General features: G+C 35.1%; 1 long non-coding RNA gene across 1 annotated transcript; it reads left to right on the plus strand.

Moving 5' to 3' along the window:
* The first annotated feature begins 8,966 nt into the window (after positions 1-8,966).
* LOC110923340 lies at positions 8,967-11,496 on the plus strand. The gene is made up of 2 exons (XR_004886624.1): positions 8,967-9,641; positions 11,143-11,496. It is a non-coding gene; the product is annotated as an uncharacterized LOC110923340 (long non-coding RNA).
* The last annotated feature ends 372 nt before the right edge of the window (positions 11,497-11,868 follow it).

Here is an 11,868-nt window from a genome sequence, read left to right on the forward strand (position 1 = left end):
TAGGACATAGGTTTGAGATGAGATAGACTCAAGTTTGGTAAGAAATAACAAGGATTACATGAAAACAAAAACAATCAGTGGACTTTGGAGCCTTTTTGCTAGAGTTCCAGGGACTTATTTACTGTGAAAAACCCATGGAAACATAGATAAGGTCAATACAAAGTAGTAGGAAAAAGAATCGAGTGAATCGGATAAGAATTGAGTGAGTTATGCTCATTTTCGTGAAGGGGTGTCAATCTGCTCGAACCCTTGCTTTCAGCTACGGTTTGGAGGATGTTTTGAGAGTTTTTAGTGTTGCAAAAGTGGTAGGGAGGCTGGTTATAAGTGGTATTTATAGGGGGAAGGATTAGGGTTTCAATGGGTTGGGCTTTGTAAGTGTTTAGAAGGGGTTACACCTTGAAACTAGCCCACAAAACCCAACTATATGGGGCTGAATTTTGCTGAATTGGGGCTGCCATATTTCTTTATTTTTTTATTTTTTTAAAACATTATAATGAGTAATTTTGTTAATTAAGTTGTGTAATAATATGCAACAATGTTTCCCCTAACTTGTAACAAGGTGAAATATGAAATAAAACATGATTTAACTAGGTAAAAAGTGTAATGTACAAGTATGTAACATGTTTGTAAGTGACAAGTATATGTCACATATTAGATGATTAACCGTTGTATAAATAAGCATATTATTAGGGGTTTTTAGGTATCAACAATTTGAGGACAAGCATGGACATGCATCGTGAATAAGTATCGTATAAGTATGAATTACAAATAAGGATTCGATGTACAATGAATTCCAACGTATGAACATGTATGAATATATAGATGGTGAATTTAAAGAAATACGAATTTTATTTATGATCCAAGTCTCGGATTTTACAACGAAAAGACGACTACAATAATACAAGATTTCCAAAAATAGCATTACAAGGCGAGCTTTCTAATTATGGAAAGTATAAAAAGGCAGGGCGTTACAGTCTCCCCTCCTTTAGGAAATTTCGTCCCGAAATTTATTTAAGAGGTAGATTTAAAGAGTTTTGGTAACAGTTCGCGACTTGAGATTTTGAAACGTTTTGAAAAGTACGAGATTTTGGGAAGATAAAGATAAGTTTGTAAAATGATTTGTCGAGCCGAAATGGGTTTGAGGCATAAGCAGGGGTAAACAGGTATAGGTAAAACGATTTGAAATGGCTAAAAAAATTAGAAAGTTCTAAGGGTAATAAGATAAGTTAGGATTTGAATGCTTAAACGAGCTTGATTGTGAACGAGGTTCGTATGAAAGGAAGGAAATAGGAGCATGGGGCGAACAATTGACACTAAATGAACGCAAGTATACGAATGATATGGGCATTAGATAGATGACAGTAGCATGTTAAGGATGAAGTCTCGTCATGGATAATCAGACATAATGTGTTTGTGAGTTGCTTAAAGCTTGTATTAGGTCCAAGAGGTCTGTAAAACACTGAATTTCCCATGGCACGTTTTACGAAATTTTGGTAACATGGTGAAAACACTTATATATAGGAAGTACCAGCGGCGTATCCACCATGTTTTGACCATGTTATGTCTGTTTCGTCTTCGGTGTCATGTTACGTTCCGTGTATTACCATACGCAGTAGCACACTCTATGGTTCTCATACGCCTATCACTATAATCCCGTGTGCATCCGTGATTATTTTGATCGTCGCATGATCCGCATAGCTTGTACTAGTTGTGTATGAATCGGGGTATACATAAAAAAGTTTAGAATGTGTACGTACAAGAATATAGTATATAAGCAAGTCCATGTTTAAGTATGTGTGGGACCCACGCAAGCGAATCCCTCAGGTTACGCTCGCGTATAGGTACGAATGTATGAATCATGAGTAAGGATGAAAGTATGAGCATAAGTTTAAGTATGAATACGCATGTATGTATGAGCATAAACATAAAACGTGTAAGTAGTATGTGTACAAGCAGAAGCGTAAAACGTATAAGTAGTATGTGTATGAGTACAAGCATAAAACGTATGAACATAGGTGTAGGTATGAAAAATAAATATTGCGTATATGGTGTACGTTGAGGCATTGCGGATTAGAAAGGCTAAGTATGTAGATACGAACGATATAAATGGTGTTATCGTGAGATATCGACTAAAACGTGTATGACGATGTGCATGTATAGTTGTTCCAACAAAACGTTGAGTTTATCGAATCAAAATTAGATTGAGCCTGGTTTGAAAGGTAGAATATAGTTTGTATATGTAAAGGAACATAAAGTACTCGTTGGTTATGCATAACGTATTTTGTAACAAATAGAAATGCTAATTTTGTTTAAAAGGGTTTACGTAATCCGAAAAATGGTCGGTCCCTATGAAGTCTTCTTGCCCACGTGTTTTGTAAATTGGTGTAGGAAAAAGGTTTTCGTTAAAAAGTAAGTTCGTTTAATCAAAGAAGAAATTATGAATTTAGGAGGTTCTTGTGAAAACTAGGATCCTTAGAAGAGAAATTTAGCAAAAGGACTTAGTGATTAAAAAAATTAACAAATGATTTGTTGATGTTGAAAAGGGTATTTGGTAAAACAATCATATAACTTTTATAAGATCTTATAAGTATTTGAGAAAGGTTGGTTGGATTTTGATTAAAAGTAGAAGGTGAGCATGTTTTAGTGATTAAGTCGAATATGAAGTTCATGGGCAAGAGTTTCATTGAGCCGATTAAATTGATAGGTAGCATTTCGTATGGTTTTGAAGTTCGAGCAATAAAACGTTTTAAGACATGATTATGAATTTCGCGTATATGAGTTGAGTGAAAATAGATTGTAGAATAAGAAGTACGTTGGATAAAACAATGCATTTTGAAATCGGTATGAGTGGGTATTTTGAATAATGATAAACAATTTGGGTATAAAATATGATCGAGTTTGCATAATAAGATATTTTGAAGAGACGTTTTGGTAACGATCACCTAGGTAAGGGAATCACCCCTAACTCGTTGGTGATGTCGTTTTTTTTTTTAGAAAAAGGGGAGTGGAGTTAGTCGTCAAGGTAAGGAAATCACTCCAATCTTAATGATATGTCTCCACTCGTCGTTACAAGAAATATGAAATTATATTATATGAAATCATGCATATATATAAATGTATGGTAAAGGTTCAATATGTTGTGTGCATGAAAAGAGAATATCGAAAGTATACTCGAGTTTGAAAGATTGCATCGTATAAAATAAATATTAGAAACACATGTTGATCAAAATTTGGATGGTTCCAAAACGGAACTTTGGCTAACCAAAGTGGTCGAAAAGTCTTTCGAATTTGAGGAGCATGCTTTGGCCTAATAGGTAAAATACTCTCGCCGACAAGTCGGTTAACGGTATTTACCCTTCCGGTTACTACATGTCCCAAATCAATCGAAATTTCGAGACTTGGCGGGATTTATAAAAAACAAAATATCAAGGAGTGGAACTAGTCGACAAGGTGCGGGTTTCACCCCTAACTTGACAATTTCGTATCCTAAGTGTGGTTGGTACTCGTCGGGTCAAAATTTAATTTCGACATGTTGACGAGGGTCCACTAGAATTGAAATTTGAGATTTACCATTAAGATGTGGATTTCACTCCTAGCTTAATGGCGATATCTCGTGTAAAAAGAAGAATAGGTAGATTGTGAGTCGTTCACCAAATTGTGGGTTTCACGCCTATTTTGATGAATTCATCTCGAGTGTTTACGGATTTAGAATAGTCGAGTAAAATGCATGAGGGAAAGAGTATGCTAAAGGAATAAACAACAAATATAAACGCACAATGAAGCATATTAAGAATAGCACATAATGAGTGGGACAATAAAACATGTATTAGCACATAATAAAGCAAGTATAGCATGTCAAGTGTTAACACATAAGCGCCATATATGCCTAAAAGATCAAAAGAGAATGAATAAGAGCAAATAAGGTAGCATGCAAGTAGTTTCAAGTAAAATATAAGAATAAGGCTCTAAAACTATAGACTAGGCTAAAGCATTCCTACTTTTCCTAATTCCCTATAGTTATGGCTCTGATACCAATTTGTCACACCCCAACCAATGGCGGAAACATCGGGATGAGACGAAGTGTGAAGATTGCTCGAGACATCATAACGCTAATAATTGTGACAAGTATTTAAATAATCCGATTTCATTTCATAAGATAAATTGTCAACATTACAAGAAATTCAAATACAACAAGTTTAACAAAATAACATGACAACATAACAAAATTGATACAACATATTAAGCCCTAACGTCTATATGTGTATCTAGGCATCAACGCTACTTCTTTTCTTAGCATCATCCTCATCAACCTGTAACCTGTTTAAAATAATTCAATGCAAAAGCAAAGGCGAGTATACAAGTTTGATACATACATAGCAAAAGATAAGTTTTAAACAATTCCTCATAGCAAGCATGTGATTCAAGATAAACGTTTAAACATGGCATGTGTCTAACATATCAAACCAAGGAAACGCAATATGCTCATGACATAACCGAAGATAAAGAGGCGGGTCGTTAATCCTATAGCGCTACATATGTCATGGTTTGGCTCGTACGAAGTTAATGATAAATTCAACACATAAGATAAATCCAAGTATAAAGCATCAAGCCATCACGTATACAAGCATGTTATAGGAATGTTCATGTGTTTAAGCAAAATGTTCATGTGTAAGTTTGTTGATAGATAAACATGTTACACCCCAAAAGTGGTAAAAGTAAAAAGGGGAATACGAGTATACTCACAAGGCTTGCATATGCTTTTCGATTATCCAATTGTTGACGAGTAGAGATTTAGAGTCCGAATGTATAAGGGTTAAAGTTCAAGTATGTTTAGAGTCGAGATTCGGTGTTTAAAACAACATAAAAATAAGATATGAGAATAACATGGAAAATAATCATTTAGTACATATGATGCTTGTTCTTGACACTAGGAAACTCGAACGAGTTTAGATGTTTTCATGGAACAAGGTTCCATTAGAATCGTGACAAGTTATCATAGTCTAGGATGATGTAATCTAGTACCCCGACATATGAACACTAGTTCATCATCAAAGATTCGATTATTCGAATAATATATTTAGGTTATATAATATATGTCCAATAGTTCAAGCATGAGGTAGAAGATTAAAATCTTCATTTTGGTACCTCTAAATGTCATAGAAATCATGTAGGAGGTAGGAAGATCAAGTCTTCCATTTAGGCACCTCTATGTGTTCACCACTACACTTGATGTAAAAAAAACAACCAATGAGGGTCATGAACATACAATAAAGAATAAGAAATATACACACTAACTAAGAGAAATCATCAAATCATGTGAGGATTGTATGTTTGGACAACCCAAGTTGTTCCATAATCACTCATGTATCAAATACAAAGTTTGACATGACTTGTGGGTTAAAAACCCTAAACAAAACACCAAGTTTATGAGGTTTAATCCTCTGATTTTTAAGTGTCTCAACCTTGTTTTTTAAGCCTAACCAACCACTAAAGTGTTGTAAGCATTAGGACATAGGTTTGAGATGAGATAGACTCAAGTTTGGTAATAAATAACAAGGATTTCATGAAAACAAAAACAATCAGTGGACTTTGGAGCCTTTTTGCTGGAGTTCCAGGGACTTATTTACTGTGAAAAACCCATGGAAACGTAGATAAGGTCAATACAAAGTAGTAGGAAAAAGAATCGAGTGAATCGGATAAGAATTGAGTGAGTTATGCTCATTTTCGTGAAGGGGTGTCAATCTGCTCGAACCCTTGCTTTCAGCTACGGTTTGGAGGATGTTTTGAGAGTTTTTAGTGTTGCAAAAGTGGTAGGGAGGCTGGTTATAAGTGGTATTTATAGGGGGAAGGATTAGGGTTTCAATGGGTTGGGCTTTGTAAGTGTTTAGAAGGGGTTACACCTTGAAACTAGCCCACAAAACCCAACTATATGGGGCTGAATTTTGCTGAATTGGGGCTGCCATATTTCTTTATTTTTTTATTTTTTTAAAACATTATGATGAGTAATTTTGTTAATTAAGTTGTGTAATAATATGCAACAATGTTTCCCCTAACTTGTAACAAGGTGAAATATGAAATAAAACATGATTTAACTAGGTAAAAAGTGTAATGTACAAGTATGTAACATGTTTGTAAGTGACAAGTATATGTCATATATTAGATGATTAACCGTTGTATAAATAAGCATATTATTAGGGGTTTTTAGGTATCAACAATTTGAGGACAAGCATGGACATGCATCGTGAATAAGTATCGTATAAGTATGAATTACAAATAAGGATTCAATGTACAATGAATTCCAACGTATGAACATGTATGAATATGTAGATGGTGAATTTAAAGAAATACGAATTTTATTTATGATCCAAGTCTCGGTTTTTACAACGAAAAGACGACTACAATAATACAAGATTTCCAAAAATAGCATTACAAGGCGAGCTTTCTAATTATGGAAAGTATGAAAAGGCAGGGCGTTACATTTTGGGTATTATTTTAAGCGGGAGTATCTGCTGGGATTTTTATCCCTTTGTTATGGAGAATTGGCGCAAGGGCTTATGGATTTCCTATTAGCGTGCAGGTGTTGTCTGCTTGTCTTTCTTCTAAACTCTTTGTAGGACCATTGCGCGGACGCGCAAGGTCTAAAGAGGGTTAAAAAGACGAGGTTGTGGTATGGTCCCCAGTACTTGATATGAGGTTTTTGGTACCTTACATGGTACCACTACTTACTACCAAGCGGCGTGATCAATGTTAATGAACGTATTTTTGTCCCGATAAACAAACGAAATGTCATACTAAATGCAAGCATGTTATGTGAAAACAATGTACTAAGTATGCTAGATGGACATACATAGTAGAAAATATGATGTAAATCAATGTGTACATATGCTAAAATAAACATATGAAACAAATGCGTTTATGAAAACAATGTACTAGCATGTTAATTCAAACATACATAGCAAAAACATGGATGAAATCATGTACTATACGTGTACTACATGAACATAGCAAGCATATGTTATAAAAGCATGAAGAGCACGAAAGTAACAAGTAGGCACATGTGTATCACCCCAAAAATGTTTGATAACAGTAAAAGAGGGGACTATGTACTCACATAATCACCACGAAAACATGTAAAAAGAGGGGACTATGAACTCACTTGGTAATGCTTAAGAGTCTTGAAATAACAACCAAACAAAGCTAGGAGGATCACGGAAATCAAGCGGCACCTAATATTATGTTAATAAACCGGACCTAAATCGGAAGATCGGATAAAATGAGGTTTCGTAAACCAAATGAGTATGGGATCTCATGTAATATGGTTTAACAAAGCCTACATTCTAAATCGGAACCTATCCTAAGTGCTTACGACCCATTATGACCCGTTTAGGCAGCTTACGCTACTTTAACGCGTCGTTCGCGTAAAACGCGTTCGGACCGCATAACTAGTCCTATGACAAGTATTATATGCCTTAACATGTCTAATAATGTTGCCTCGTCAGTTTAGATGTCAAAATTTAGGTTACATATGCTTAGAATGAAATTATGCGCAAAAAGGGCATTTTGGTCATTTTCCTGAGGCATATAAACTACCTATCATACAACTAACTAAACGTAGTGACCATAAGGTATAATCTCGGAAGATTATTCCCTATACAACTATGGTCACAAAATGTGTTTGGTCAGATCCTAATGATCGACCAAACGGGTCGGGTTCGAAAGTCTAAGCGGTTGTTTAGAGCGCTTATCTTACGACCCTATATAAGCACTAAACTAAAAGTGACGAGTTAAACATGTTAAAACATGTTTAACGAAGTTAGAAAACAAGTTTGATATCAAAACAAAGGGTTTTGATACCCAAGAATAATTTGGTTGCAAAATACGCATAAACGCATATTTTGACCGAAACTATGACTCGTCATTATGCGTAAATAATGTGGTAATCAGTACGTATAGTCACAAAGGAGTATGACCATCGTGATTACGCTCACGTTGCGAGTTCAAACGAACTTCGTGTTGACCAAAGACTGGTCAAAGCAGAAAGTCAAACACTGTTTTACTTTCGTGTTTAAAAACGCATAAAAGCATGAAAGAAGCTTACAAGATGTCCAAGCAAGGAAGATAGAAGAAGAAAACTTGAAGATTAGGACCTTCAACCAGAAGGGATAGTCCTAATTGTCCAGACCCTCCAAAACTTATTTCTAAGTTATGTAAAGGTTATTTAAGGTATGTTAAGCATATGTTGATGTTCCGGAGTGTTTATCGCGTTAAACTGATTAGGTTTATGCATCGGTTTGCGTATAACTCTCTAGAAAGCGATATAGAGTTTGAAATCGAACAAAAATCAAAACGTGCAAAATATCAAACATAAATAAACAAATATTGGGGTCAAATAACATTGTTTTATTGATAACTGAATTGTTTAAGGTTTATACAATGATTACAAGCACAAATCACTACTAGAAAATTGGGCAATTGTGACCAAACTTTGCTACCGAAAAAAATGGTAGCAAATTTAGCCACCGATTTGCCACGGAAAAGAAAATAAGTGTATTTATCATGATATGGTAGCAAAGTGGTTGCAATTTTTGCCACCTTTTAATTTCCGGTGGCAATTTGTGGGAAAAATACGCAAAAACACGAAAAATAAAAAGGTATTTGTTAATTGTGACCATGGTATCGGTGACAACATAAAATTTCAAATAGACCGGGTTAATGCCTGATAATGCCCATTCCAATCATTAAACAAAAATAAATAAATAAATAAAAAAAGCAAACTATTTTCTCATTGGTGGGTCAAACCCAGTCAACCATTCCACAAATCATGTTAGGCGGTTTATATATAATGCCCCACTAATTTTTTTTCAAAAATAATGCCCTATAATGCCCTATGTAATGGGGAAAGGGGCGTTTTTTTTGCCGTGTAATACCCTATAATGCCCCACTACACATGGTCTCAGAAGACACTCACCAACTCTTTCTCTCTATTCTTAACAAAAAGCACAAACAAAACACACCCCCCCCCCCTCACAATTTTTGATCATTTCTTTTCTTCTTGATTTTACAATTTTTGATCTTGATAAAAAACAGAGCTAACCCATATCATGATTTCTCAATGCTTCTTATTCCCCATCTCAATTTTTGATCTTGATAAAAAAAAACAGAGCTAACCCGGCGAAGGCACAGCGGCAGCAGAGGTGGAACCACCCAAAACCACCCTGCACCACCACCGCCGCAACCACCACAGTCGGAGATCAACGCCAATCGATACGTATTCGTCGCAGCCACACCCTACCCTTCCCAATACCCTAACCCTAACCCTAATTCATCTGCCCCTCATCCCCCTTATTACCAATACCCCACCGGAGCATACTACCCGCCGCCGCCGCCGACAGAACCGTTACCTGCTCTGTACAATCACCACCACCGTGTGCCGGTGGACCCTGCCGCTCAGGCGATGGTGGGTGGGAGGTACCCTTGTGGGTCTGTGATGCACTCGCCTACACCTTATGTTGATCACCAAAAGGCGTTACTATTAGGAATAATGTTAATCTCAAGAAAGAAACTTTGAAAGTTGAACCTGATGAACAACACCCTGGGAAGTTTCTTGTTGTTTTTACTTATGATGCTACTGTTGCTGGCAGGTAAAATTCTCATTCTTTGTTTTGACTTTTTGTCAACATTTTCTTGATCGTGTATATTACTGTTATGAGTATGGATTGACTGGCATGGTTGTGTGGTTTGGATTTACTTTGACTGGTTTACTGATCTATTTTTGTGTCATGACTGACTTTTGGCCTACAAAGGGATAATTCCATTATATGCTTTGTTAGTGGATGGTTTGATGAAGTAGTTATCAGTTTTAGGATAATATGCAATCTAGCTTGTTCTTTGTGCTTTGTTGACATGGAGAGATAAAGGGGGACCAATAGAAGAGGGTGATGTGTTATTTCCACTTCATTTGAATCATATATCAAATTGTCATCAAGTGAATAAGTGATCAAGCTTTAGTTAAAAAGTTAATAGTTATAAGTGCGACTAGAATACGGTCTCCCATTAGAATTTTGTTGTTGCTAATGTAAACTGAGGTGTGTTTGAACTTGGTTTTTGCTCGTCTTTTGAGTATGGTCTCGATGATGACAACTTTACTATAACATGGTGAGAAGCGAGAACTTTTGTTTTTTAATAAATATCACAAATATTTAAGTAAATATGAATTTGGTTAGATTTAGTCGAAGTATATTGTTTAAGCCAAGGACCGACTTAGTGTTGTATCGAACAGAAGTATGTTTGACTTTTTGCACGTCTGTTATGAACTTTGTGGCGTTTAGTGAAAGTGATTTAGAGTTTTTATAGACATAAAACAATGAAAAAGCGAAGAAATAAGACAATTGTTTTAGATAAGTCAATTTATTTTACATGGAATTATTGCTAAGCCTCTCGTATTTCATGTTTTATGGAATCTGAAGCTGCTGGGGTTAGTGTTATACAGTTTCCAATGTAATATATCTGTATATAAGTATATAGCTGAGATGAATCAATGTGGATTTTAAGTTTTGATACTTTATTTAAATAAAGTTTAAACTAGAAATTGTAAAATTACTTATTAGCAACTTTTAAAGTGTTTTGCTCGCCTAATTTTGGATATATGTACCCAAAATAGCTCAAGCTAAGCCGAGCTTTGGGTTTTACTCAGGCCTGGCCCGGCTTGTTTACACACCTATGTAGAACCATGATGACACTGTTTTCGTTCACGTACACACTTGAATTTAAAGCAATCACCACAACCCATTCTATTCTTGAATAGTGTTATTGTGTTTAGGTGAAGCTAAACACATTTTGAAAAGTGAGGTCTAGTTCTTTGCAAATTTGCATCATGAGTTAGACTAGCAGCTACTATGGTTACCATGGTGAGACAATATCCATTTATACAATTCTTGTTTCTTTTCTATGCTGGTAGTAGATAAAGACCAGCGAGTCTTTTTGTATTCAAATTTTTTTTTTATGGTGAGACAATATCCATTTAGCTTCTAGCACTTGAGTTGTAGCTTACAATTGGTTATTGTTATCTTTGCAACTAACTTGACCCGTTATTAGTTTTCGTTAATTCTAAATTATTGATTTAATTCATTGGTTGTTTTGTAGATTGAAAAGTTGAACTTAGTTATCAAGGAGCTCGTTAAGGAAAATGATGAAGAAAAAGAAAGGTTAAATGGAATTATTGTCGGGTTTTTGGGTTTTTGGCTGAAAAGAAAAAAGATAAGGTGGATAAAGATGCTATGCTCGATACGATGCCACAAATTGAAGCTATGTTAACAAGTACAATTTGAAGATAGGCTACAAACACTTGGTTTTGAATGTTTCGATGTTTATCATATTAGGATTTTTTTAGTTATTTGATGTTTTAGCTGGTATTTCTATTAGAATGTTTTATATGCTTTTGATACACATATGTTTTATATAATTTTGGGTTTTCGTGATCTTATTAGACTTTTTATATAATTTTGTAATTTTATTGATTATGTAATTTTTATGAAAAAAGTAGGGAAAAATAAAAAAATCAAGCTGAAAAAAAACCAATATTCAAGCAATCACAAAATGGTAGCAAATAATTCAACAAGCTCGCTAATGAAAATGGTGGCAAATCGGTAATAAACATGGTGGTTAAATGGTGGTAAATTGGTAGCAAACCGTAGCAAACTTTTCAATGAAAATGGTGGTTAAATGGTGGCAAATCGGTAGCAAACATGTTGGTTAAATGGTGGCAAATCGATAGCAAACAAGGTGGACCGTAGCAAAGAAGAAGCGGTGACAAATAATTTTGACCAATTTTGTGGTGGCAAAAATAAGGTGACAAAATATAAAAATGGT

Source organism: Helianthus annuus, chromosome 17 (assembly GCF_002127325.2).
Source record: "Helianthus annuus cultivar XRQ/B chromosome 17, HanXRQr2.0-SUNRISE, whole genome shotgun sequence".
Taxonomy (NCBI): domain Eukaryota; kingdom Viridiplantae; phylum Streptophyta; class Magnoliopsida; order Asterales; family Asteraceae; genus Helianthus; species Helianthus annuus.